At 47.8% G+C, this 27,419-nt stretch overlaps 1 protein-coding gene and 1 long non-coding RNA gene across 3 annotated transcripts in view; one reads left to right on the plus strand and one right to left on the minus strand.

The window, feature by feature from the left end:
* Positions 1 to 27,419, minus strand: part of KIRREL3 (kirre like nephrin family adhesion molecule 3) — a 603,489-nt gene that overhangs the window by 348,270 nt on the left and 227,800 nt on the right. The gene's annotated exons all lie outside the window — the stretch shown is intronic.
* Positions 22,147 to 25,791, plus strand: LOC138986258 (uncharacterized). Its single transcript, XR_011463120.1, has 3 exons — positions 22,147 to 22,379; positions 23,062 to 23,191; positions 25,326 to 25,791. It is a non-coding gene; the product is annotated as an uncharacterized lncRNA (long non-coding RNA).

A 27,419-nucleotide genomic window follows, 5' to 3' on the forward strand; every position in this document is an offset into this window, starting at 1 on the left:
ACTCTGTAGAATTTGGGGCTCTTGGCCCCCCAGTTCCTCCTTTGCTTCTTTGGTTGTGGCTGACAGTTCTGGTGATACATTCTCAGACGTCAGTCATACTCAGGGCTCTTGGCATTGATGTTGGAGAGGATGGCAAGGCAGGAGGAGGGGGGCAGGGACCCAGGAGCCCCGTCCTGACTCCCAGACACCTTCCTCTCATTGTCTGGCAGACAGGAATGAATGCCGGGCTGGGGTCGAGAGCCCATTCTGGCTCTGTCACTAACCAGCTGTGTGATTTTGAACCACTCGCCTCCTTCTGGAGCCAAATAGCGGAGTTAGGCTGGATGCTGGCTGGAATTCCTTGCAGCTTGGCATTCTGTGATGTGACAACTCCATAACCAGCCTTGTGGCTGGGGTGCTGGAAGCAAATGACCCCTGGAAGGTCCACGTCTGTGCTGAGGGTGGGGCAGAATGGCTCTGCTCATTTCTCACCATTTGCTGAGCCCTGAACGGTGCTCTTGGTGGGGTGAGGGGAAGGAGAGGGCACGGGAGTGCAGAGGGCAAGAAGCATTGCAAAGGCAACAGCCGACGGGGGACCCTCTCTTGAGGGGTCTAGTCCCTCTAGAGCCGCAGGACACAGACATGGAATCTGTGAGAACAGCCTAATAAGTGACTCAAGAAATGTGCCCCTGAGGAGGGGCTGGGGCACAGGCGGGGCTTGGTGGGAGGTGAGCAGGGTGCCCCCAGCACAGGACTGAAGCCTGCCTGCCCCCGTACTTGCTGTATGACCTTGAACAAGTTCCCAGGCTTTGGAGCCTCAGTTTCCTTACCTGTCAGGTCAGGATGATGGAAGCAGCCCCTGTACACGAGGGGCCGTGGACCCCAGTAGGTGCCCAGTGAATTCTGTGTCTCCACCTCCCCCCCCTTTTCTTCTCTGAAAACATCAGACTCTGATTAACGACCCCACTTAGTTTCCAGCCGACCTTTCCAACTCTTCTGGCTTCTGCCCCCGGAATCTTTCCTCTCTTTTCCGGTATCTTTTTCTTTTCCCCTACAACTCTGCACCGTCCTCCCCCACCTCCTTCCCCAGCAAAGCTCCCCCATCCTCCTTCTTTGTAGAGGGCAAGGAAAGGTGGGGTTACATGGATGCCCAGTGATATTTCAGAAGCTTTAATTAAGGCGAAGATTATGCATGCCATTTGAGTTTGAAAAAGGATTCAGATCAGGATGAATAAAATGCTAACTCGCCCCCCCCACCCCCTATCTAACCCACTCACCCGCATACCCTGGGGCAAAATGAAACATAACTCAGTTTCTCCAGGAAAGGCATCCGACAGGAGGTCATCATGGTCACCAGGCTGACAGCAGCAGCGCGACAGCCTCAGCAAGTATTCGTTCTGCCTGCATCCTGCTTCTCACCACCTTCCTTAGCTAGGTGCTAATGGAGAAGATGACTGCAGTGTGAAAGCTACGGATATCTGTCGTTCAAACAGGCGGCACTGTGGCTTCAGAACTGTGATGCTCCCGCTTTGCTCTCAGTAGAGGCACATTTTCCAGGGGTGCAGAGGACCTTCCCTCCTCACATCCATCTCTGATGCCTGTCTCCTTCTCCGTAGCACCCTGCTGCCTCAGGAGGCTCCGGTCAACCCTCTGTGAGCCAATGATGACTGGACCTCCACCCCCAAAACAATTCCCCCCTCATTCCATGGGTCTCAGTTTATGTGATCTTGGTCACCACCCTCTCCTTCACTCTGGACCTGGAGGCCCTGAATACTGGGTTTATGTTATTTAACACACAAGTGGAACATCATATCCAGCTGCTTGGGGCTTGAGCTGTCAGTTTCTGGGGCCCCGTGTATAGGTGTGTGCGTGCGTGTGTGTGTGTGTGTGTGTGCACTAAGTCGTTTCAGTCATGTCCGACTCTTTGCAACCCCATGGACTGTAGCCCACTAGGCTCCTCTGTCCATGGGATTCTGCAAGCAAGAATACTGGACTGGGTTGCCATGCCCTCCTCCAGGGGATCTTAAATGTGGCTATTCCAAGGTCTGACTTCAGGACCCAAAGGAGCAGGACCCCTTAAGACTGGGTCTTAGCCAAGAGCCCCACACCCTGGATCATCTTCACTGAAGCATCAAAGTGTCACTTCTACCAATACCTCAGCTCTGTTTGTCAAGTGCAAGGGTTCCTTGCTACAGTTTGAAGAATTCTTGAGGTGTCATCGATAGTATACAGGTGGAAAAGTAAGAGGTATCAGCTTAGAGGCAGCACAAAGGGGCAATCATGACAGCCCGGAGATGGAAGAAGGAAGCCTTTCATGAAAGATCAGAGGGTGACAAAAAGCACTTAGAGTCTCCCGAGCTTTGGTGACCACAGACTGGTAACTCAGAAACCCCTGACGGTCATCAGACACCCTGGGCCAACTGCAGTCCATGGTTCTGCAGACTCTAGTTCCCGCTGAGGTATCAGTTTCCCCACCTGGAGGCCACGATAAAGGAACAAACTTCTAGGGCTGAAACACGGAGAGTCTTCATCCAATGCTCAAGTTCTTCTATGGAGTCATCTACTTACTGAAACCCCACAGAGTTAAGCCCCTGTATTCCCTTTCTAGTCTCATTCCAGTATTTCTCCTTTCCAGGCCAGGTCCCAGTGGCAGAGAGCTCAGAGCAAAGGAATAGCCTGGACCATCATGCCTACATCCTCCCGAGGACCAGGAGCATCTCACAGCTGGCAATCCACTGCACCTGTTCTGTGGCCCCCAAGGGGCACATGGCAGGTGGGTTCCCTCATCTAAGGTGTCCTCAGGCTATCTTCAGGCAGGATTGTGGCTCCAGAATTTGGCCATGGAATAAACAATGTTCTTACTGACAATTGCCAGCTCACCATTATTTACTTCTACAGTTATTATTTTTATCAAAGAAAGCCCTTTTCCATAGGACCTAGGGGAAAGCCTTTTTTTTAGGGGAAGTTCTTTTTTTTTTTTAATCAAAGAAAGCCCTTTTCCTTAGGGGAGGAGGGCGCTGCTATCATTCTCTTCACTGTTTCCCTTTACTGAGGTCAAAGATCAGGCAAAGGGACCCAGGCAGATTAGAAGCAGCGGCATAGCAACGCAGTTGACCTCAGCAGGGAGAGTCGGACCCCAGTCCTCAGGGTGATTAATTGTTCCCAGTTCTGCCACCAGGCTGAGAGGTGAGGAATGATTAGTGCTAGATTCCTACTAGGTTTGAGCTCACCAATTTTTTTCCCAGTGAAAACTTTAAAAAAAAAATTGCTACCTGGATAAGGAAGCACCCCACTTCCCCTTCTGGCCAAGCCCCGTAATCTAGCGCTCTGTAGTATCCACTCAGTGCTATAGAAGCCATTGCCAGCAATGTGAGCTTGGTCACACTGGAAAGATGCTCTGGGTGGAGTAAACTCACCTCCTCGTTCTGCTGTTTATTTCCAATCCCCATAACCCTTTGCGTTCACCAGCCCTCCAGGGGTGTTCTCTAGTGTCATTTCATTCGTAATGTTGTGAGTGGGTTAAAATGATCATCTCCAAGGATGCCTAACCCAAGTGGAGCCTCCTCCCTCCCCACCTCCTCTCCTGTCTTCCTGGCCCTCGGTTGGCTGAGAACAGTAGGAGCCCATAACAGACAGCATGTCATCGGCTCCTGACAGCCTCGGTGCTGTAATATGGGCCTGCCAAACCCAGTACAGTAATGACAGCATTGCAGAATTAGAACACTCACTCCTACATAGAGAGGGGAAAAAAAACAAAACGGGAGACAGGGGGCAGGGTTGAAATCTTGTGCTATTTTGCTTTCTCTTTCCTCCTGTTAACATGCGGCATTATTTTTCTTTTATTTTCTTTTATTCTATTAAAAAGATAAACAAGGGACTTCCCTGGCAGTCCAGTGGTTAAGACTCTGTGATTCCACTGCAAGGGGCGCAGGTTCAATCCCTGGTCAGGGAACTAAGATCCCACATGTCTCATGGAGTGGCCAAAAAAAAAAAAAAAAGAAAACAAAAAGAAAAATAAGCATGAAACCATATATCCCTGCCTAATGACACATTTTCTGGGAAGAAGATGGCATCACTTGGGTTTTAGGGAATCAGTGGGTCTCACGGAGGAGCCAGCAGCGTCATCTCAGGATCATTTCCCCAAATGGGGCCTATTCAAGGATGCTCTTTGCTGGGGCTTTTGTAATCTCAACAGGCACTTACAGAATTAACTTTCCGCCTTGGGCAGAGGAGAAGGGGTGTTGCAGAAAATGATCATCTTTCTGATGGGAGATCATAAAGTGCTGTTGATAATTATGATGCTTACAATGATCTGCTTACAGTAAATGGTCCCTAGGACTCCCCTGTGGAGGTGAGAGAAAGAGATGGCTCCATCTGACCTATGGGCAAACTGAGGCACGGAGAGCTGAGTCAAATCACTAATTCTGTCTGGCCGTTAGGGACTGGTCCAGGCACAGAGGAGGGGGTTGAGGGGGTGGCTGCTCTGTGGGGAAGGGGAACTCTCAACATGAGATGTACAGGCTGGGTTAGCACAACGGAGACCTGCAAGACACCAAGAGCTCTGCTGAGCACGGATGTTCAGGAGTGAGCTAGAGGTGCAAGTGCCGGGTTTTCCAAAGAGGCTTCCCTGTGGCTCAGAGGGTAAAGAATTTGCCTGAGGTGCAGGAGACTGGGGTTCAGTCCCTGGGTGGGGGAGATCCCTGCAGAAAGGAATGGCTAGCCACTCCAGTATTCTTGTCCGGAGAATTCCATGGACATAGGAGCCTGGTGGGCTACCGTTCATGGGGTTGCAAAGAGTTGGACATGACTGAGCAGATACGCACACAGGCTCAAATGGGGTGATGAAGGGAATTGCAGTAATACTAGGACACCGGAAGAGACAGCAAGCCCAGGGATCAGTCTCCCTCTCTGTGTGTTTTATACCAGGCACCCAGCCCCAAGGGCAAAGGGCCTCATAGAAAGGCTGAGGGCATTTCCTGCCAAATCTGAAAATGCTGGGAGGGGGCTGGTGGCACCCTCAAGGCAAGAGGCAGAGCTCACATCCTTAGTGATTAGGCTCCAGAGACCCAGGGGCTGGGGCGCTGAACTCTTGCCTTAGTTGTAGCCACTGAGTCTGCTTCTGGGACAGACCCAGCGAGCAGGCCAGGACTGTGGACAGAGTGCAGGGCAGCATGGATCAGCAGAAGGAGTCCTGAGTCCTGGCTCCGCTGCCTGTCAGCTGTAAGACCCTCTGTCCATCCTCTTTAGGCCCAAGTTTGACCATGAAGGGGGCTAATAACACACTGTGTAAGGTAACTGTGGGGACTGAATACATAAAGCCCTAGCCGGGTGCCCAGACATCACTGTGCTGGATATGTCAATTCCCTTCTTTTTACTCTTCCCTTCTTTTTACCACCTCAGACATTCAGTCAGTCAACAGATACTTACTGAGAACCTGCCCTATGTTCCACCCAGTGCTAGAAGAATTTATGAGGAGAAACTTGCCCATGAAAACTCAGTAAAAGAAGGACTGTGTTGAGTTCTCTGAAAACACTGGTTCATGAAATGTGATTGGCATTTTGGTGAGATAAGGTTCAGGCATGAGAAACTCTCAAAAGGCAATGTAGAGCAAGGGATAATCAAATGCTGAGTTGCCTGGTGAGAATGTTCATCTCCTAGTGTCCTCATCAGATACAGGATAGATGATCTGCATGACATCCAACGCCCAGTGGGGTCAGCTCCCTAAGTCTCTCCTCCTTACGGTTCCTCATATCAGCCTTGTCTGGCAACTATCATTCATTCATTTATTTATTCCATCCAGTCATCTACTCATCCATCCATCCATCCAGCTATTCATCCATCCATCCATCCATTCATCTTTTCATCTATCCATCCATCCATTCATCCATCCACATATCCATCTAGTCATCCATCCATCCATCAATCTATCCATCCATGTATCCATCTACATATCCGTCCATTCTGGCCATCTATTCATCCATCCATCTATCTATTCATCTATCCATCCATCCATCTATTCATCCATCCATCCATCCATCTATTCATCCATCCATCTATCTATTCATCCATCCATCCATCTATCCATCCATCCATTCCAGTCATCTATTCATCCATCCATCCATCTATCCATCTATTCATCTATCCATCCAGCAATCTATTCATTCATCTATCCATCTGTTCATCTATCTACCCATCTATTAATCCATACAGCCATCACTTATTCCACAAGTACTGAGGGCCTATTAGGTACAAGCACTGTGTGTCCGCATGTCTGGAATGCATGTGAGTTGGTCAGCACACTGGGGATCTTACGAACTTATGGTTCGGTGTGTGTAGAAGAGAACAACAATAGAAAGTAAAGAAATAAGATAGGTTCAGGGAACTTGGTGGTCCAGTGGTTAAGACTCCAGGCTCCCAATGCAAGGGGCCCAGGTTTGACCCCTTGTCAGAAAACTAGATCCTGCCTGCTATAATTAAGAGGTCCTGCATGCCACAAGACTTGGCACAAACAAATAAATAAACAAGATAGATTCAAACAGTGAGAAGTACACAGGAGGAAGTAAAATAGGGTAATGAGTGACTGGAGGTTGGTTGGAAGAGTACGATGAATGGGGTGGGCAGAGTGGGACTCTCGGACTGGTGTGACATTTGAGCTGAGACTTGAATATGAACATTCTTTCTCTGAAATGGGGGAGGGGTGTGGTGCTAAGAAAAGAGAATCCCAGACAATAGAACAGCAAGTGCAAAAGTCCTGAGGCACGAATGAGCTGGTTATCCACCAGAAACAGAAGGAAGGCTGCTGTGGCTAGAGCTTGATGAAGCCAGAGGCAAGGGGACCCAGCATGAGTCTGAGCAGAAGGTACAGACCATAATTTGAGCAGGTCATGGCATGCTTTCTCTGTGTATGGGAACCAGCGAGGCATTTTAAGCAAGGAAATAACAAAATCTGATTCATGGTTCAAAATCTTTAAAAATAATTAGTACTCATAGCTTCCAAAACACACACTTCTGTGGGACATGGCCATTGCTCTGTACAGTCTATCTTCTGGGATTGCCTTTTGTCTCGTTTATCTGTCAGTTGAGACTTTAAGATCTCATTCAGGTATTGCTTCCTTTTTGAAGCCTTCTTTGACCTTCTGGCTGGCCCTATCTTCTGCCAATCACTCCCTTTTCTTACTCCTATGCTTCATATACACCTCTAATATTGCACAAAATCTAATACATTGCCATTACCTGCTTACATGTGTCTCCCCTAGCAAAGGACCCAGAACAAGGCAGGGGGCTTAATAGATTTGACAAGGGCCAGCAGTCAGGGTAGGCTCCGTGGAAGGAACTTTTGAAGGATGGATAGAATTTTGATAGATGATCAAGAGAGGCCAGAGTCACACAAATCCTACAATATCTGCTCAAGTCAACTGAGTCATGCCTGAAAGATACTGACATCAAGAGGGGAGCCCAAAGCAACTATCAGTTCAGTTCAGTTCAGTTCAGCCGCTCAGTCACGTCTGACTCTTTGTGACCCCATGAGTTGCAACTATACCCCAGTAAAAAAAAGAAAGATGGAGAGCCCACCCCAGTGAAACCCATGTGACCTTCTCCTCTCTCCAATGTGATGCCAGTTCAGGCAGCTGATGAAAATGATAGATGTTGACTTGCATATGATATCCAAGTACTTTGCATATTTCCATTCACATTGAAATGCAAGGACACACTCCTCGGTCCCCCGGTTCCTTCCTTCTTTCATTTAGCAACTCTTAATTAAATGTTTCCTGAAGATCCTGTTTGATCCTTGTCCTGTGAAGGACAAGGAACTAGAAATTTGTCTCTGGTGAGCTCACACAGGATGGATGGCTCACAGGGAAGAGGCAGAAGAATACGAGTTCCCAGCTGGGGTTCTGGAATCAGAAGATGTGGGTTTCAAAACTGATGACCTGTGTGATCTTGGGCTACTGGCTTAACTTCCTTCAGCCTTGGTTCCTCATTTATAAAGTGAGGTTGCAACTAACAATTCAGAACGAGTCAGGTTGACTTGACAGAATGTGGGGCATATAGCTAGGACTCTGTGGGTATCAGATGTCTTGTTTTTGCTTTTTTGTTGTTGTTTGATCCACTTAAGAATTGATGCTTTCAAATTATGGTGCTGGAGAAGACTCTTGAGAGACCCTGGAACTGCAAGGAGATCAAACCAGTTAATCCTAAAGGAAATCAACTATGAGTATTCAGTGGAAGGACTGAGGCTGAAGCTGATGCTCCAATACTTTGGCCATCTGATGCGAAAAGCCAACTCACTGCAAAAGACCCTGATGCTGGGAAAGACTGAGGCAGGAGGGGAAAGGGGAAATAGAGGATCAGATGGTTGGATGGCATCACTGACTCAAGGGACATGAATTTGAGCAAACTCTGGTAGATGGTGAAGGACAGGGAAGCCTGGCGTGCTGCAGTTCATGGGGTCACAAAGAGTTGGACACAACTTAGCAACTCAACAACATAGTCAATTAACAGTGTTGTGATAGGTTCAGGTGAACAGCAAAGGCACTCAGCCATACATACACACGTATCCATTCTTCTCCAAACTCCCCTCTCATCCAGGCTGCCACAGAACATTGAGCAGTTCCCTGTGCTATGCAGTAGGTCCTTGTTGCTTATCCATTTTAAATATAGCAGTGTTCATCCCAAACTCCCTAAGTGTCTACTCCTGTGGGTAACAGTTGTTTACTGGTTTTCTCACATCCCTCTATGGGGGAATTTGCAGATACCATTAAAAACCCCTGGGTAGGACTTCCCTAGTGGGCTAGTGGTTAAGAATCCACCTGCCACTGCAGAGGACTGGGTTTGATCTCTGGTCTGGAAAGCTATCTTTCTAGATATCACATGTGACGGGGCATCTAAGCCCACGTGTCACAGCTACTGAGCCTGCGCACCACAACGGAGACTAGCCCCCACTCACTGCAACCAGAGAAAGCCCGAGCAGCAATGAAGACCCTGCACAGTCAAAAATAACACAGATAAAACTTAATTAAATAAAACCTCCCGGTTAGACTCTGCAGATAGGTCCAACTTTTTTTTTTCACTTTAATTTTATTTTATTTTTAAACTTTACATAATTGTATTAGTTTTGCCAAATATCAAAATGAATCCGCCACAGGTATACATTCCCACATTTCAAGCCTCAGAGGTGGGATGGCTGCAGCTTACCCTGGGTTTCCCAAGCGGCACTAGTGGTAAAGAATCTGCCTGCCAGTGCAGGAGATGTAAAGTGATGTGGGTTCGATCCCTGGGTCGATCCCCTGCAGGAGGGCATGGCAACCCACTCCACTATTCTTGCCTGAGGAATTCCCTGGACAGAGGAGCCTGGTGGCCTACAGTCTATGGGGTGGCTAGGAGTCGTACACGACTGAAGCAACTAACACACACACTCCCTGGAACAATGATGGAGCCAGCACCTGGGAGTTGGGTGGAGCCTGTCTGATGCACGCTGGTCAGGGTCCACCCTCCTCTCTTGCTCTGGTTGTGAGCAGAACCCACCCATCTGTCTTCTTTCTCCTCTGTTGCCTTAAACATATCCCAGAGAGATCATAAATTGATTCACGCGCCTCCGACCTACAGACACCCGACGGAGCCTTCTGGTTTTCTCCCAAGACTTCTGACCCTTCCCTGCCACTCAGCCCCTTTCTCTTCCTGTCCCTCCAGTCCCAGCAGTGTTGGGGTCAGCGAGTGGGTTGCGAGAGCTCAGACGTGATGTTTGGTGTGTGACTCATTTGCACCAGGGGATTCTGAATAGATAATAATCATCTGCAAATGGAAATTAACAAAATCTTTTAAAAAGTGCCTTGATGGTTCTAAAACAGAAGGCAAAACGTATTATGCTTCTTGTTGCAAGTGATTTTGGGGGCGGCTGGTGATGCACAGACTTTGAAGGAGATGATTTCCACCCAGTCATGCCCAACAAGAGAGGCTACCCCTAATTTCATGCCCCTTCCCCAGGACTCTTCCTCAAGACAGCCTTTGAGGAAGACTCACTTTGGCTTCTTCCTAAAGCCCTTGCCTGGGCTCCATGTCTCCCCCCAGGCAAGCACAGGAGTTGACAAGTGGCTGGAAGATGGACCAGTGAACCAACATCTGCTACCAAGCGATACAGACCAAGTCTTATGGGAGCTGCTCTGCTCTCACTCCTGTTACCTCACTCCTCCCTTAGCTCAGTCCCTTCTTAACCTTGGTGTAAGCTAATTTAGCCTGCTGGATTGTTGTTCAGTCACTAAATCCTGTCTGACTCTTTATGATCCCATGGACTGCAGACATGCCAGGCTCCTCTGCCCTTCACTAGCTCCTGAAGTTTGATCAGATTCATGTCCACTGAGTCAGTGATGCTATATAACCTTCTCATTCTCTGCCAGCCCCTTCTCCTTTGCCTTCAATCTTTCCCAGCATCAGGGTCTTTTCAAATGAGTTGACTCTTCCCATCAGGTGGCCAAAGTATTGGAGCTTCAGCTTCAGCATCAGTCCCTCCAATAAATTTTCAGGGTTGATTTCCTTTAGGATTGACTGGTTTGATCTCCTTGCAGTCCAAGGGACTTTCAAGAGTCTTCTCCAACACCCCACAATTCCAGTCTTAGCATCCATCAAGAGAAAACAGCATCCTCTTGCTAATTAGATCCTAATATCCTTAGACATAGTCCTGCCTCCGTAAACCCCTTCTTCTCCACTGCTTCCTGTCTTAGGGTGGTGACTGGGGGACAAACTCAGGGATCCACGATCCCCCCACCTGCCTGGAGAGCAGGGTGGATCTAGCTGGCAGGTTCCGTGGGCAGACAGACCCAGTGCATCTCTCACTGATGGAAAGTCGTATCTATTCTAGACTCCCAACCACCCGGGGGAGTTCTGATGAAGTCTCCAACTGTTACTTGGGAGGAAAGAGGTGCTACAAATTAGAAACGAAACACAGCAGTAGGATTTGGGGTACAGGGTTCAGGAAGGATGCTGAATTCCTTCCTCATATCATTTTTTTGAGGAGCAGACCCTCAAACTCAAGGCTGCTAAGATGGTTTTTGGAATAGAGAGTAACAGAGAGTGCGTGTACAGGTTAGACACCAACCTAGGCACCGCAGCCATCAGGGATGGTTTGGAATTTGGAATTTCAGGAAGAGTAAGGAAGAATTTGAGGAAGAGGTTTAGGAGGAGGAAGCTTCAGCCACAGGGTGGGAGGGCCGGGTGAGCAGTAGGACGGCAGGAAGAAGCAAAGGGATGGCAAGATGCTAGCTGATGTCTCCAAGGGCACCAACCTTGCCCTTTGCACACCCTGCCCCACCGCGTCTTCACTGCTTTAGCCTAAGATCCTCTGGAGAGGCCAGGCCCGCATTTTCCAGTGTCCACAGATCACCCCCAATGAAGTCACCTGGGGGTCCTTAATCATGCGGCCCCCTGGAGATGAGGTCATGCTGTTTTCAGTCTTGGGGTGTTTCTTCCCAGGTCCCAAGTAGCTCCTTTCTCACTGTGTAGGCTTTAGGACCCAGGCCCCCAGCGTCCAGGCCACATCTAACAAATCCAAGTCTTCACAGATGGGCTGGGAAACTGCTCTCTTGAAAGGTCCCCAGGTGGTTCCCATGAACATTAGAACCAGGCCATTGAGCTAAGTCAGGTCCTGAGGTTTCATGATTGTCAGTAAGCTGGGGAGGGGGACACACTGTGGCATCATTTGACGGCATCATTGATCTTGTGCAAACTGCTAAGAATAGCTTTGGTTCTCAAAAAACTTCCAACAGGGAAAGGACAGTCTGTGTCTCGTTTACCAGAACTGCTAGTCTCCTAAAATGCTGGAAATGAAGGAATCTTCCAACTCACTGCAGTTCAGTTGCTTGATTTTAAAGGACAGTGATGGTTAATTTCATGTGTCAACTGATGCCCGTGCCCACATATGCAGTTAAACATATTCTGGTTGTTTCTCTGAAGGTGCTTTTTGGATTTTGCATTGAAGTCAGTGGACTTGGAGTAAAGTCCATTGTCCTTCAACGGGCTCCACTTGTGCATGGGCTTCATCTAATCCCCTGAAGGCCTGAACAGAGCGAACACTGATCTCTCCTGAGTGAGAGGGCATCCTGGTGGCAGATGGCCTTCAGACTCGGACTGCAGCTCTGCTCTGGGTGTCTGGCCTGCTGGCCTACCCTGCAGGCTTTAGACTTGTCAGCCCCACAATTGAGTGAGCAATTCCCTAAGATCAATCTCTCTCTCTCTCTCTCTCTCTATATATATATACACACACACACACACATATAAATAAACGTATAACACACACACATATGTGTGTGTGTGTGTGTGTGTGTATATATACACACACACAAACATTCTGTTGGTTCTGTTTCTCTGGGGAACTCTAATTCAAGACCCAGTGAGGTGTGAGAACTAACCCTGGGTCTAGAACCTAGGTCATTGCAGAGATATGAGTAATGGAGACAATCCACGGTCCTTCTTGCCCTGAGAGCACTAGCTTCTGCCCTAGGAAGAGCGTCAAGCTGTATGTGTGTTTCCTGTGAGCTCCTTGGAGCCTGGGACCCACATGCCTTATTCATCTCTCATGTCGCCGTCCCCAACACTGAACCTGGAAGACAGTAAGTACTGAACGAGTGATTGAAGGAAAGCAAAAAGACCTTCTCTGAGTCTCAGTTGTTTGGATACTTATGGAGACTTTCCAGATCCCTGGGAGGCAGGGCACAGAGTGGTCCCCTGTTTCCTCTCGACTGCTGCAGAGATAGGGCTTCCCAGGTAGCACGAGTGCTAAAGAACCCACCTGCCCATGCAGGAGATGCAAGAGATTCAGGTTTGATCCCTGGGTCGGGAGGATCCCTTGGAGAAGAGCATGGCAACCCACTCCAGTATTCTTGCCTGGAGAATCCCATGGAAGAGGAGCCTGGTGGGCTACAGTCCATGCGGTCATGTGGACTCACAAAAGAGTCAGACATAACTGAGTGACTGAGCAAACATGCACACATACATACGCACTGTCCCCAGATACTTTGGCAGATAGGTACAAGGTTGGGGCGAGGGTGTAGGTCCTGTGACAGGCTGGAAGAAATGATGGGGGTCCCAGGGGTAACACAGTGAACACTGAAGCCTGGAAGGAAAGAGGGAGGCAAACGGGAAGGAAGCCCCTTGTACCAAATGGCTTTTCTGTGGCCCACACTCTGCTAGGGACTCGTGTACTGGCTCTGGCATGGAATCTTCAGGTCATTAAATTAATGAAGAAGGGGTAGGGAGTAGAGATGGAGGTTAGGGACAAGGGCCCTAACCCAGCAGGGAAACAGGCCCCAGGAAGAGCCAGTTTGTGTGCAGGAGGAGGGAGACAGAAGTTGGAATCCACGCCAGTGGCCACCTCCATCACCTCCCGCTGGAACCCAGAGGATGGGCACCGGGTGCTGGGCAGCAGGCTGGGGCATCCGTGGTCTTGAGATGGGCTGTGCCCTCAGACACGCAGGTGGACGGGGAAGTGGCCTGGTTTGGCTTCAGTTATGGAATTTTGCTTTGGTCATGAGGTCTCTGGGCTACCAGTACCTGAGACACCACCTGTGCCCTCACCCAAGCCTAATGCGGCATGTGTGTGTGCAGCATGTAAACAGAGGGGCAGACAGCAGTGTGGGCTGCACCCTTCACCCCCACCCTGCATCTGCATGACCGTGACCCCCCACCCCTCAGGGTGGAGACGGAATGGGGCTCCTGTCAAGTGCTTTCAGCTCCAGTTGGAAAAATTCTCCTTCAGACAGCCTAGCCCTTGGGCTGGGTTGGTTCCTGCAGGGCAGGGCTGTCTTGGAGATGCTGACCCATCTTCCGAGCCAATTGGATCTGCACTCTTGGTGGAAACCAAGCTGACAGCAGGCTCCTGCTGTAGCCCAGCCTCCCACTCCTCTTTCTAAAGCTCCCGAATATTCACTGGAAGGACTGACCCTGAAGCTCCAATACCTTGGCCACCTGATGTGAAGAACTGACTCACTGGAAAAGACCCTGATGCTGGGAAAGATTGAGAGCAGGAGGAGAAGCGGACGACAGAGGACGAGATGGCTAGATGGCATCATCGACTCAGTGGACATGAGTTTGAGCAAACTCCGGGATACAGTGATGGACAGGGAAGCCTGGCATGCTGCAGTCCTTGGAGTCGCAGAGTTGGACACGACTGAGTGACTGAACAACAATGTATCAAGGTGGCCTCCTGCTCCTGGCTGTTCTGAACAAGTCCTGGACGCTGCCTGTGAGCTGCCCCACCCGACAGCAGCCCAGAATGGACCCCCGCTGCACCCCAGGACTCCCAAATGTGGTTTATCTTAATAAAATCATGACAGAGTTTCCCCATTATGCTATTGATAACCAGTTGTCCACTAGGCTTGATTGTCTCTAAGAAGTTGGGGTAAACAATGGATACCCAACTCCCTAGGTAGAAGAGCAGCTCCTCATTCTTAGAAATTACTGCGTTCACCTCCCTGTTGTTCTGTCAATGAATATGCAAGCCGTGGGAGGCAGGCAGAAGGAGCTGTTTGCCAGATGCGCTCACTTAAGGAGTCCATCGATTTAAAAATTCAGATGGATGCATTGGAAGTGGGTTCCCGACAGCAAAATGGAATTCTCCCTGGTCCCACTGTGTTAAGCGTCAAGTTACAGATCTTCCCCAGCAGCGTGGACATTTCCGATAAAGCCAGCTTTGTGTGGGCAATGTAGGTAGTGGGGGCTCCATGACCAAGGGGGCCATCTCGACTCCCTGGGAAATAAATATGAGTCCTGGGCCAGCGCCTGAGACCACCAAGCTCCTCCTCCCTGGCTTCCCAATCAGCTAAGCGAGTCTGCGCAGCCCGGTCATGCCCTGCCTGCCTGGCTCTCCAGACCATTGAGGATGCCAGAGCCTGTCTCTCTCCTCAGGACCTCAGGGCCTGTCTGCTCTTATGCCTGGTGCATAGTAAGTGCTCAGGAAACACTTCCCAGTAAAAACTGCCTTTCGTGGACCAGGTGCTGGAAAATACCTTACGTATGTGATTTTTTTCTTTTTGGTATTGGTCTTGGCAATGGTTCCCCCTCTCTTTTATGTTTTTAAAAGTTGAAATACAGTTGATTTACATTGTTGTGTTCATTTCTGGCATAGAGCAATATGATTTAGTTGTGTACACACACACACACACACACACACACACCGCTTCCCAGGTGGCATCATGGTCAAGAATCTGCCTTCAATGCAGGAGACACAGGTTTGATCCCTGGGTCAGGAGGATCCCTTGGAGAAGGAAATGGCAACCTGCTCCAGTATTCTTGCCTAGGAAATCGCAAGGACAGAGTAGCCTGGTGGGCCTCAATCCATGGGGTTTTGAAGAGTCAGACCCGACTGAGCAAACACACACATACACACACACACATACAGTCTATCTATCTACATACATACATATATATATATACACACATATACCCATATGTGTGTGTAGTTGTATATCTTTTTAAATATTCTTTTCCATTGTAGGCTATTATAAGATATTGAATATATCAAGAGTTAAATTTTATTTTTAAATCTAACACAGATCTTAGAGGCAGAAATGATATTATTTGCATTTTGTAGATGAGGGAGTAAGCTGGGATGTGAATTCGCTTCTTCTCAAGCCAAGTCTGGGGCACTTCACATCACACTGGCCATGTTTCTGCTCTTTTACCTAAAGAATTTGAAGAAAGAGGCTGCCTGGAGGCTCCTGACTCCTGTGGCTGGGGAGTGGTGGAGGGGTGCTGAGCCCCGGGGGCCACGGCCCTTTCCCGACAGGGAGGGGCCAGGCTCCGAGAGGGGCGGCGCCAGGCTCCAAGGGGGAGGGACCAGGCTCCGAGGGGGCGGGTCCAGGCTCTGGAGGCAGGATGGTCTGGGCATCTTCCCCAGTCAGGTCTGGCTCAGTCCTTGTGGGGTGCCCTTCACCTTGGGGGCTTCCTGAGTCTCTGCCTGCTCTGCTGGGGCCTGGCCTCAGGAAACCAGCTCAGCCTCGTCTGCAGGGGATTCCCTCCCACGTCCTCTGCCCTCTGCACACCCACACAGGCAGGAGTGAAGAGCATGGGTCAGGAAAGGGGTGTTTCAGACAGAGCTTCCTGAGGGGCTGGGCAGTGAGCATGGAGGGAGGCAGAGATCTGGGTTTCAGGTCCTTGTTCTGACCGTCTTTAGCCAGTGATGAAACCTCTCAAAACCTCAATTTCCCGATAGTAGAATAAAGACACAGCCACCTACTTCCTGGGGTGGTTGGCGAGTCAAACAAGATGATGAACAAGTGCCAGAAAAGTGCCTCTTGGGCTTCTCTGGTGGCTCAGTGGTAAAGAATTCACCAGCCAACCCAGGAGACGGGGGTTTGATCCCTGGATTGGGAAGATCCCCTAAAGAAGGAAATATGGCAACCCACTCCAGTATTCTTGCCTGAGAAATCCCAGGGACAGAGGAGCCTGGCAGGCTACAGTCCATGGGGTTGTGAAAGAGCTGGACACAACTGAGTGACTGAAAAACAAGAGCAATGCCTCTCATCAGGGACACACGGCTGCAGGACCAGGTGGACCTTGCCTCCCACACCAAGTGGGTGAACACGAGGGTGAATCCCGGTCTCTTGAGAGACCTTCTCTAGAAACAGCTCTAGCTTGAAACACTGCAGGACATGTTTCCAAAGCGTGGGGATTTTGGCATCAGAGAAGTCGACTATTTTAAACTTCACAGTCATCCAAAGAGAACGGAGGAGATGGTTTAGTGGAGGTCCTTTTTCCTCCACCGAGTCCCCTGCCTGCCTTCTTCACCACAGAGAGCATTTTTCAGAGCAGCCCTGGGTGATGCAGTGGCCAGATTTCACGGCAATGTCCCGAGCAGTTCCCAGAAGCCCAGGAGAGTGATGACCATGTGAGGACTTTTGGGGTCCTAGAAACTTGGATTTGGCACCATAGATGCTGCATAGATGTCTTGCAAGATGCCAGCACGGCCACCTGTGGGTGGTGCGTGCGTGCGTGCTAAGTTGCTTCGGTTGTGTCCAACTCCTTGCGACTGTAGCCCACCAGGCTCCTCTGTCCCTGGGACTCTCCAGGCAAGAACACTGAAGTGTGGTGTCATGCCCTCCTCCAGGGGATCTTCCCCACCCAGGGATCAAACCCACCTCTTATGTCTCCTGCATCGCTTTACCACAAGTGCCACCTGGGAAGCCCCTGTGAGCAGTACCAAACCCCAAATGTCAAGAGGTAAGCTGTCCAGAAACCTGGCGTGGCATTGCCAGCTGGACCGCAGGGCAGGAATGCTTAGGATTCGGCTCGCATGCTGCAGCCTGTTGCTGGATAATTGTTGGACATGTACAGGCTTCCCCTACAACCTGAGAGGCAGGAACAGGGCTTCTCCCCATGTCCCCTGATCTCACAGCACAGTGTAGAGCATGGTGGTGAGGGGGAGCCCAGTAAACCTGAATGAACCATGACTGCCATAGCCACAGGCATTTGCTTGCTTCTACTTCTACTCTCTAGATGAAGGCTCAGGCCCAACAATGAAGTGACCTTTCTGAGGTTCCATGATTGGGGATCCCAGTGGTTCTTACACTGGGGAGATTTATTTCTCCCAGAGGGTATTTGGCAACATCTGGAGACATTAGTTAACCAACTAATTAATTTTAAAATTGATTAGTTAAGTAATCAGGCTGCCCTGGGTCTTACTTGTGGCATGTGGGATATAGTTCCCTGACCAGGGATTGAACCTGGGCCCCCTGCATTGGGAGTGCAGAGTTGTAGCCACTGGACCACAGGGAAAGTATCTGGAGACAGTTTTGATTATCATGACTGGAGAGAGGCTACTGCCTCTAAAGAGTGGAAGCCAGAGATGCTGTAAACATCCTCCAAAACGCGGGCACGGCACAATGCGCCCCCCTCCACCATCCAAAATTCTCCAGCCCCAGAGGTCAACAGTCCTGAGGTCGAGAAGCCTGGGTTAGAGGTAAAGAGAATGGTGTGTTTCAAGTCACCAAGTGCTTAAAGGGTCTGCAAGGTGGAGAGGACGGTAATCATTCAGGTGAGAGGCAGGATGTGAGGTTAACGAAGGTGACAGCAGAAGGTGAGACTGGAAAGATAGGATGGAGGCAGAAAAAGGTCTTAGCAAATGACAAAGTTTTGCCGCATAGACAAGAAAACCGCATTTGCTAAATGGCCAGACTAGAGCTGGTTTCCCATGCTGCCTCTTTCCTAACCAAGACAAGAGGAGAGGCACGGAGGGCTGAACAGCAGTCACACCACGCAAGTCACTTTTTAATGACCTACAGGACTCATTTGTGAGCCCACCAAACGCTGTACACACTTTCATCATTGTTTTCCCTACCGTACCATGTTATAACTATTTGTCTATTAATCGATTTCCCTGCTAGACCATAAGCTCCTTGAGGACAGGAATCATGTTTAATTATTCCTGTATCTTTGGTACCTTCCATGATGCCTAGAAACAATAGGTACATAAAGCAGGATAGCCACATAAATGAAGCAACAGGAGAGGGTAAGTTGACTTTCTGCCTGCTTGTTAGGACTGTGATAGGCTTCCTTATTCCTCTTTTCTTTTTTTCCGGCTACACTGGGTCTTTGTTGCAGTGCATGGGCTTCTCTCTAGTTGCCTGTGGCATGTGAGATCTTCGTTCCCCGACCAGGGATTGAACCTGCGTCTCCTACGTTGGAAGGCAGATTCTTAACCACTGGACCACCAGGGAAGTCCCTCTTTTTTTAAATATAAGAAATACTTGGAAACATGCACATGCTACTCTAGCGTGGAAACATATACACTACAATATGTAAAATACATGGCCAGGGAATCTGCTGTATGACTCAAGGGAGCTCAAACGGGTGCTCTGTGACAACCTAGAGGGGTGGGATGGGGTGGGAGGTGGAAGGGAGGCTCAGAACGGAGGGGACATATGTATTACCTATGGCTGATTAGGGTTGATGTATGGCAGAAACCATAGAAGGAAATGGCAACCCACTCCAGTACTCTTGCCTGGAGAATCCCATGGAGGGAGGAGCCTGGTAGGCTACAGTCCATGGGGTCACAAAGAGTTGGACATGACTGAGCGACTTCACTTTCATGGCAGAAACCAATACAATATGTAAAACAATTATCCTTCAATTAAAACTAAATAAATTTAAAAAGAAATACGTGTCCATTGTACAAATAAATGAAAAAATCTATAGACAACCCAAAAGAATAAAATAATAATGTTCCAACCCCTATGGTTCCCTATCCAGTGATAAATACATTAACATTTCAGTAGATATCATGGCATCCTTTCTTAGGGTTATTTATTCATGAGATTCACATGCACATATTTTTTTAATTAAAATGGAATCACACTATATATGTTGCTCTGTAGCTTGCTTCTTCACTTAAAAATATATTGAAAACTAGTGCAGGAGCATGCCAGGGAATCTGTCTTAAAGTTGTGTTTGCATAGCAATCAACCGTTTTTATTTAGACTGCATCTTTGAAGAGGGGTAAATCTGTGTGAACATCTTTCCATGTCCAATAATATACTTCCACGGCACCGAAGACTGCAAACTACGTGGCCGTACAGTTGCACTGTAACATATTAAACCAGGCCTCAATCATTGCAATTTGAATGGCTTTCATATTTCTGCTATGACAACAATGCTGCAATAAATATCCTGTTAGCTAAATCTTCGCACGCATCCCTCATTTTTTCCCTTAGTTTGAATTTCTAGAATAGAAATCGCTGGAACAAAAATTGCCTGTTTTACAGCTTTTGAAAAGTAGGACCATGCTGCTTTCCAGAAAGGTTGTGCCGACATTCATTCCTACAAGTGGTGTATGGAAAATGCCACGTTAGCTCTTCTTGAACAAAAACTATCACGTCATCCATGTAAACACCAAGACAAGCTATTTCAATCCCATCTATAGCATTTTGGTGCAGAGGAGCTGCCATCCTTATTATTTTATCGTCTACCAGTTGTGTGCTCAGTTTTGGTGTGATGAGCTATGCAGTTGTGTACATGCTTCTGAACACACGTCTATGGTAACACGAAAGAAAGCATCCAGCCCAATACCTAGAACACAACAGAAACTTGACAAATGCTCCTGCCACCTCTGTCCATCACCACGGCTATGGTTATAGGCTTTATCATCTCTTATCTGAAAGGTTGTCTCCAGCCACCTGTCCTGGAAACCTATAAGCCAATCCACACATCTGCCACAGTGATTCATAAAAATACAAGACAGACCATGTGATTCTCTTGCTTAAATGTCTTCAGTTGCTCCCTATGGTCTACATACTGAAGTCTGGACTCCATGGTAGGGCTTGAAAAGTTCCTTGACCTGCCCCCGAAGCCCTGCAGCTTCATATCCCATGGGTCTCCTACCCTTGCTCATGTTCCAGACGTGCTCCACTAGTGGGTCTCTCAACAGGATTCGACCTTTTATTCCTCTGCAACTGGGAACAGGGCTATTCTCTCTTCCTAAAATACATTTATTTCCTTTATGACACTGTTTGCAGAACTGTTTCCTGGGAAACCTAAAGGTTAACTCTTTTTCTCTCTATCCCACCTAGATGATAATATCCTCTCCTGTAGTCCAAAAAAATCTTGCCCAATCACTACTTATAAGATCTTGTTTTGTATTTATAATTGTTGCTTTCATGTGTCTCTCCAATACTTTGGCCACCTGATGTGAAGCACTGATTCATTGGAAAAGACCCTGATGCTGGGAAAGATTGAAGGCAGGAGGAGAAGGGGACGACAGAAGATGAGACGGTTGGATGGCATCACCGACTCAATGGACATGAGTTTGAGCAAGCTCTGGGAGTTCGTGATGGACAGGGAAGCCTGGTGTGCTGCAGTCCACAGGGTTACAGAGAGTCAGACATGACTAAGTGACTGAACTGAACTGAACTGTGTATCTTACCAACTGGACTGTTAAGAATCAGAATCTTATTTTACTTTAGGTTAATATTCTCAACATTTGATATCAAACTTAGCACACAGTAGATGCTTAATACAGAGAAGGCAATGGCACCCCACTCCAGTACTCTTGCCTGGAAAACCCCGTGGATGCAGGAGCCTGGTAGGCTGCAGTCCATGGGGTCGCTAAGAGTCGGATACGACTGAGCGATTTCACTTTCACTTTTCACCTTCATGCATTGGAGAAGGAAATGACAACCCCACTCCAGTACTCTTGCCTGGAGAATCCCAGGGACTGGGGAGCCTGGCGGGTTGCCATCTATGGGGTCGCACAGAGTCGGACACGACTGAAGTGACCTAGCAGTAGCAGATGCTTAATAAATGCTTCTTTTTTAGAAAAATATTTGTTTATGTATTTGGCTGCGCCAGGTCTTGGTTGAAGTATGTGGAATCTTCAGTTGCAACGTGTGGGGTCTAGTTCCCTGACCAGAGGTGAATCCAGGCCCCCTGCGTTGGGAGCCTGGAGTCTTAGCCACCATACCACGAGGGAAGTCCCAATAAATACTTACTGAATGAACGTACGAATAAAACGATAATGTCTCTCCATACTATTTTATTTCCTTCCTCCAATCTGTCCATCTACATGGCTCCATCCAAAATAGTCTACTATATTCGCCAACTAGAGTCATGACACTCTCTACTATTCAGATTCATTTCATGAACTAATGATACATGGTATGACTCCCTTCTTAGGACCAAGCAGAAATGACAGGACCAAGTGCTCTGCCAGCATCTGTACCTTCAGGAGGAGATGCTAGAAGGGATGAAGAGAACAAGCTCTAATTCTGTCACCAGAGGCAGGGTTGGAGGGGGAGCTGGGCTGAGCCTGGCTTCACCCACTGGTAACGGGAAGCCCCAAGTTGTGAGTGGAAGGGAGGACAGAATGTCTAATAAGACTAGAAACAGGAGTCCCAGCGGAGGGAAGAGATGGTGAGGGATTAGGAGAGGGAAGATAGGCAGGAAGCACAGAGAGAGAGACAGGGAGGATTTCATATTCAAAGAAAAACAGGAAAGGACAGCAGACGAGAAGGAAAAAAAAATGAGGAAGCAGGACAAACACAAAGCTAGCGTGGGTGTGTGCACCGTGATTGTGTAAGAACAATGTCTTCTGCGGAACATACTTGAGAAGTGCAGTGCGGGAGAGAGCCTCAGCTTTTTACCCAATGTAATTAATTACTCTGTGGCTTTAAATAAAAACCTGCTATTCGTGGGGAAGCCTGACAGGGTTTCTTTTAACTTAATGTTTGCTGAACCATCCCTTCTATCTCACTTACCTGATGTGGAACATATGCTGGGATCAGAATGACAGAGGATAAATCACCAGATTTGCTTGGCTTCTTTGAAAAATGAATTTGGGGGCTGAGATTTCTCATCAGTATATATCTTCCTGGAGCAGCCTCTCGACAGGGCATCAAGCTTGGGGAATGTCCTGCACAAAGGTAAGCGGGTACCCAGAAGTGCCCAGACTCCCACATCTGGCATCATATCCATCACCTTGGACGCAGACCAGGCCACCTGTGCTAGGCTGGCAGGTGTTTCCAGGATGCTATTTGAGAGTCTGCTGAAAGCCTGCTGAACTCTCAGGCATGGGACACAATTGAGGTCATTATATAAATTCAACAAATACATATGGAGCTTTCAATATGCACCCAAAACGTGTTACAGCAGGGAGGCTGGGTGGTAATGTTGGTCATGGGAGGGCTTGGGCCAGAAAGTCAGATGAGTCTGGATCCCAGTTCTGCTCCTGGTGGCCATGAGTGTGCCTCAGTCTCTTCATCTGTAAAATGGGGACAAAGTGGCCTTAAGGCTTAGTTTGTTGAGTTAGCCTCAACAATGTCAGTCCTTTTCTCCCCTATTCTCACTGCTGGGTTTCAGTGAGATAAAGATCTCACTGAAGGCCTGCCTATCTCAGAGACTAAATCAAAATTCCTTTCCCCTCTCTAGAGATGGCAAGGGCTCCCATGCCCCTGGGTGAAATAGGGGGAGGGTTTGGGAAACATTTTTAACTCTGGGTGTTTTGGACCAGGTGAAAGGGGGTTGTGGACGCATGCGTGGTGTGGGCGGAAGTGGGGGTGGTATTTCCCCAGGGCTTACTCTAGATGTGCTCCACTCACTGACCAGGAGCTGTGGAAGAGACGCGCGCTCTACGCCAGCACATGGGTTCCTGACTTTTCAGTTGAATGTGCGCATGATGTTGGACAAACCATCTAATCTCTCTGGGCACTGGTTTCTTCATCTCTGCAGTGGAGAGGTGACTTGGACTAGACATCTTTTAAGTTCTTTCTCAGCATTCCTTTTCAGATGATAAAGTCATGTGTACTTATTATAGAAAGCGTGGAGAATACATCAAAGTATAAACAAGATAATTAAAAACACCTATTATTCCACCACTCAGAGAAAACAATTGTTAATATTTTGGTGGAGTCTGCTTCCTTATTATAGTGTATTGCAGAGTGAAATCAAACAATTTTGTAACATGCTTTTCCTTCCCCTTAATGTTAAATTATCATAAGCATTCTCCCTGTGTCATTAAAAAATTATTTGGACCTCATTTTCAAGGTTTCTTCTGACACTAAAATTCTATGAAGAATGGGGCTCATCTCCTTTCCTAATAAAAACATTTGTTCTTCCCCAGCAGCAGGAATCACATGTAGGAAGGTGACCTTGAAGGGGCCTCTATTCCCTTTGGCCTGTGCATCATGCAAGGGCACCAGAGGGCTCCATGGACCACCCGGCCCACCCGCTTTCATTTACAAACTCAGCTCTGGAGAAGAAAAGGAAATTGTGGAGCTCTTTTGATGAGCCACCAACAAATGATGAAGCTTAAAAAAAAAAGAATATCATCTTGAATTTGCCGTTGTAGAGGGTTAGTAGATGGAGAAGGAAATGGCAACCCACTCCAGTATTCTTGCCTGGAGAATCCCATGGACAGAGGGGCCTGATGGGCTACAGTCTATGGGGTTGCAAAGAGTCGGACACGACTGAGCAACACACACTCACACACACACACACACACAGAAGTCTAAAATCAAGGTGTCAGCAAGGCCATGCGTCCTCTGCAACTTGTAAGGGAGAATCCTCCCCTGATTCTCCCTGGTTTCTAGTATTTATGGGTGATCCTTGGCATTTCTTAGCTTGTAGACACATCGCTCCAATCTCTGCCTCTGTTGTCACATGGCCATCTTCTCCCCACGTCTCTCTGTTTTTCCTATAAACACACTGGTCACATTAGATTAATAGGCTATTCTACTGCAGTTTGGCTTCCTCTGAGCTAGTTATGTCTGTAACAACCCTATTTCAGACTAAGAGGTCACATCTTGAGATACTGGGGGTTAGGACTTCAGCATATTTTGTTTTGGAGGAAACAACTAAACACAGTCCAAAAAAAGCCAGTTGTGATGGGTTACACCAACGGGATACAAACCAAATAAAAGAATTCCCAGTGTCTAAAGATGGGGCTTCCCTGGTGGCTCAGACAGTAAAGAATCGGCCTGCAATGCAGGAGACCGGGGTTTGATCCCTGGGTAGGGAAGATCACCTGGAGAAGGAAATGGCAGCCCACTCCAGTATTCTTACCTGGAGAATCCCATGGACAGAGGAGCCTGGCAGGCTACAGTCCATGGGGATGCAAGAGTCCGACATGACTGAGTGACTAACACTTAACACTTAAAGATGGAGGAAGGTGAGCAATAAAATAGCATTGGATTATAACCCAAAGTATAAAATAAATATCCATACCAATAATGAGGATACAGTATAGACTCATAAATCAGTGATTGAATAAATAAGTAGAGCAAATAAACAGAGAGGATGGTAAATCTCCAATGCTATGGAATTCCAAAAAATGTGTGTAGGTACACTGCCCTTGAGATGATGGAGAATAACTGCCCACTTCTTAACTGTGGGCTGCACGTAGTGATGTCCTTCTAAAGCAAGATGAAAAGCGAGGGAAAAAAGAATAACTTTACCTGGAGAACCCTGACAAACACGACCTCAGGCAGGTGATCAAAGTTTTGCTCTAGAGTGACAAGTCATGTTGATAGATTGTACCCTTAATATGATGTGACAAAAGTGGCCCTCTACCTTTGAGGTTGTCCCCCAAACCAATGATCCCTGTCTAAATCATGAGAAAACATCAGACAAATTCCAACCAAAGAACATCTTACAAGATCCCTGACCAGGACTCTTCAAAATTGGCAAGATCCTTGAAAACAAACGAAATCTGATAAAGTGTCACAGTTAAGAGCAGACCAAGGAAGACAAAACTGGTAAATGGAATGTGGTATCCTGGATGGGATGCTGAGACAGAAAAGAGTACTGAGGAGAAACTAAGGAAATCTAAATAAAATATGCACTTAATAATAATGTATCAATATTTTTTCCAGTGGTCACATATGGATGTGAGAGTTGGACTGTGAAGAAAGCTGAGCGCCGAAGAATTGATGCTTTTGAACTGTGGTGTTGGAGAAGACTCTTGAGAGTCCCATGGACTGCAAGGAGATCCAACCAGTCCATCCTAAAGGAGATCAGCCCTGGGTGTTCGTTGGAAGGAATGATGCTAAAGCTGAAACTCCAGTACTTTGGCCACCTCATGTGAAGAGCTGACTCATTGGAAAAGACTCTGATGCTGGGAGGGATTGGGGGCAGGAGGAGAAGGGGACGACAGAGGATGAGATGGCTGGATGGCATCACCGACTCAATGGACGTGAGTCTGAGTGAACTCCGGGAGTTGGTGATGGACAGGGAGGCCTGGCGTGCTGCGATTCATGGGGTCGCAAAGAGTTGGACACGACTGAGCGACTGAACTGATTGATTCCTTAATTACAACAAGTGTACATGCTAATGGAAGACATTTACAGTGGAGGAAACTGGGTGTGGTATGTGTGGGAACTCTGTACTGCTTTATAATCTTTCTGTAAATTTAAAACTGTTCTTAAATAAAAAGTTCATTTAAAAATGCTACTCTGGGACTTCCCTGGTAGTCCAGGGGCTAAGACTCTGTGCTCCCAGGGCACCTGGCTTTGATCCCTGATCAGGGAACTAGATCCTATATGCCTCAACTAAGAGCTTACATGTCGAAACAAAGATTGAAGATTCTGCAAGCCGCAACTAAGACCCAGAGCAAGCCAAATGAAGAAAGAAATATATTTTTTCAAATGGTACTCCTAGGATAATAACATTAACTGGATATAGCTTCATGCTAGGGTACACAAACTGAAGAGGGGCCACTAGGCTGGGTATCAGTCTTAACTGACTTGCTACATGCCCACTCACTATCCCTCCAAGCTAGGTGTTCTTGCACAATAAACAGCTTGAGTGGTAGTACTAAAGTCAGAATTGCACTCTATTGCCGGTTTTCTTAGAGCTTGTCTTGCATCTGCACAGAGTACTAATTTGTACTAGAAATAAGAGGAGTCAGTTTCATCATAAATGGAAATACTACAGGGCATTACCTACGAGTTTCTGGGAGAAATCTCACGAACCACCAGTGGCCTGTGTATTCCTCTTCAAGAAGCACGGTCTTTCAATGGACAACGACAGCTCCAGTTTCCTACCTGTTTGACGGTAGAAAATCCAGGAGTGTCAAGGGAGGTGTTCTTAATTACATTTTGCTCACAGAGATAGAGTAGAGGGAGAGTCTTACACTGAAGCCTCCTGAACCCCCATGGGGATAAAAAGGTATGGAAAGCATGGGGGCAGGGGAGATGAACAGTGGGCAATCCAGCCGGAGCACTCCCCTCGGAGACTTGTTTCCTGTTATTTACATGTGATCTGGTGACAGCTAGACAGGTGGCTGTCTGTAAGAGAATGTCTTTATAAAGCAGAAACAAGCATTTCGAGTTATGCACGATAAGTCTGACATTAATTTTCTGCTTTTCATCCTAACAAAGTAACACATTGAGACGCTTCTTTCAAGGCTGCCTCCACCCTGGTCAGAGATCCTGTTAGTTCCTCCTAATCCACCAAGTGCCCCGTGGTGTGACGTGCTTGGGGGTGTGAGAAGGACCTTCTTGAGGGCCTTCTTTCTAAAGAGCAAGACAGCCCAGACTGTCACCATATGGATGCCAGGCATGGGCCATAACATAAAGACAACACTGCTGACCAAAACGCCTACAGAATACGGTTAGACTGAAACATGCATTAGAAAGCAATCTGGCATCAATGTGGGCATCCCAAGTGGCTTAGTGGTAAAGAATCCACTTGTCAAGCAGGAGACTTGAGTTCGATTCCTGGGTCAGGAAGATCCCCTGAAGAAGGAAATGGCAACCCACTCTAGTATTCTTGCCTGGGAAATCCCATGGACAGAGGAGCCTGGTGGGTTAAATCCATAAGGTTGAAAAGTCAGACACGACTTAGCCACTAAACAACAATAGTCAGCAGTCAAAATAATATTCATACCCTCTGATTTAGTAATCCCACTTTTGTCAATCTGTTCTCAGAAAATAATCCTAGATACCAAAAAAATTTAAAAGTATAAT

Source organism: Bos mutus, chromosome 29 (assembly GCF_027580195.1).
Source record: "Bos mutus isolate GX-2022 chromosome 29, NWIPB_WYAK_1.1, whole genome shotgun sequence".
Taxonomy (NCBI): domain Eukaryota; kingdom Metazoa; phylum Chordata; class Mammalia; order Artiodactyla; family Bovidae; genus Bos; species Bos mutus.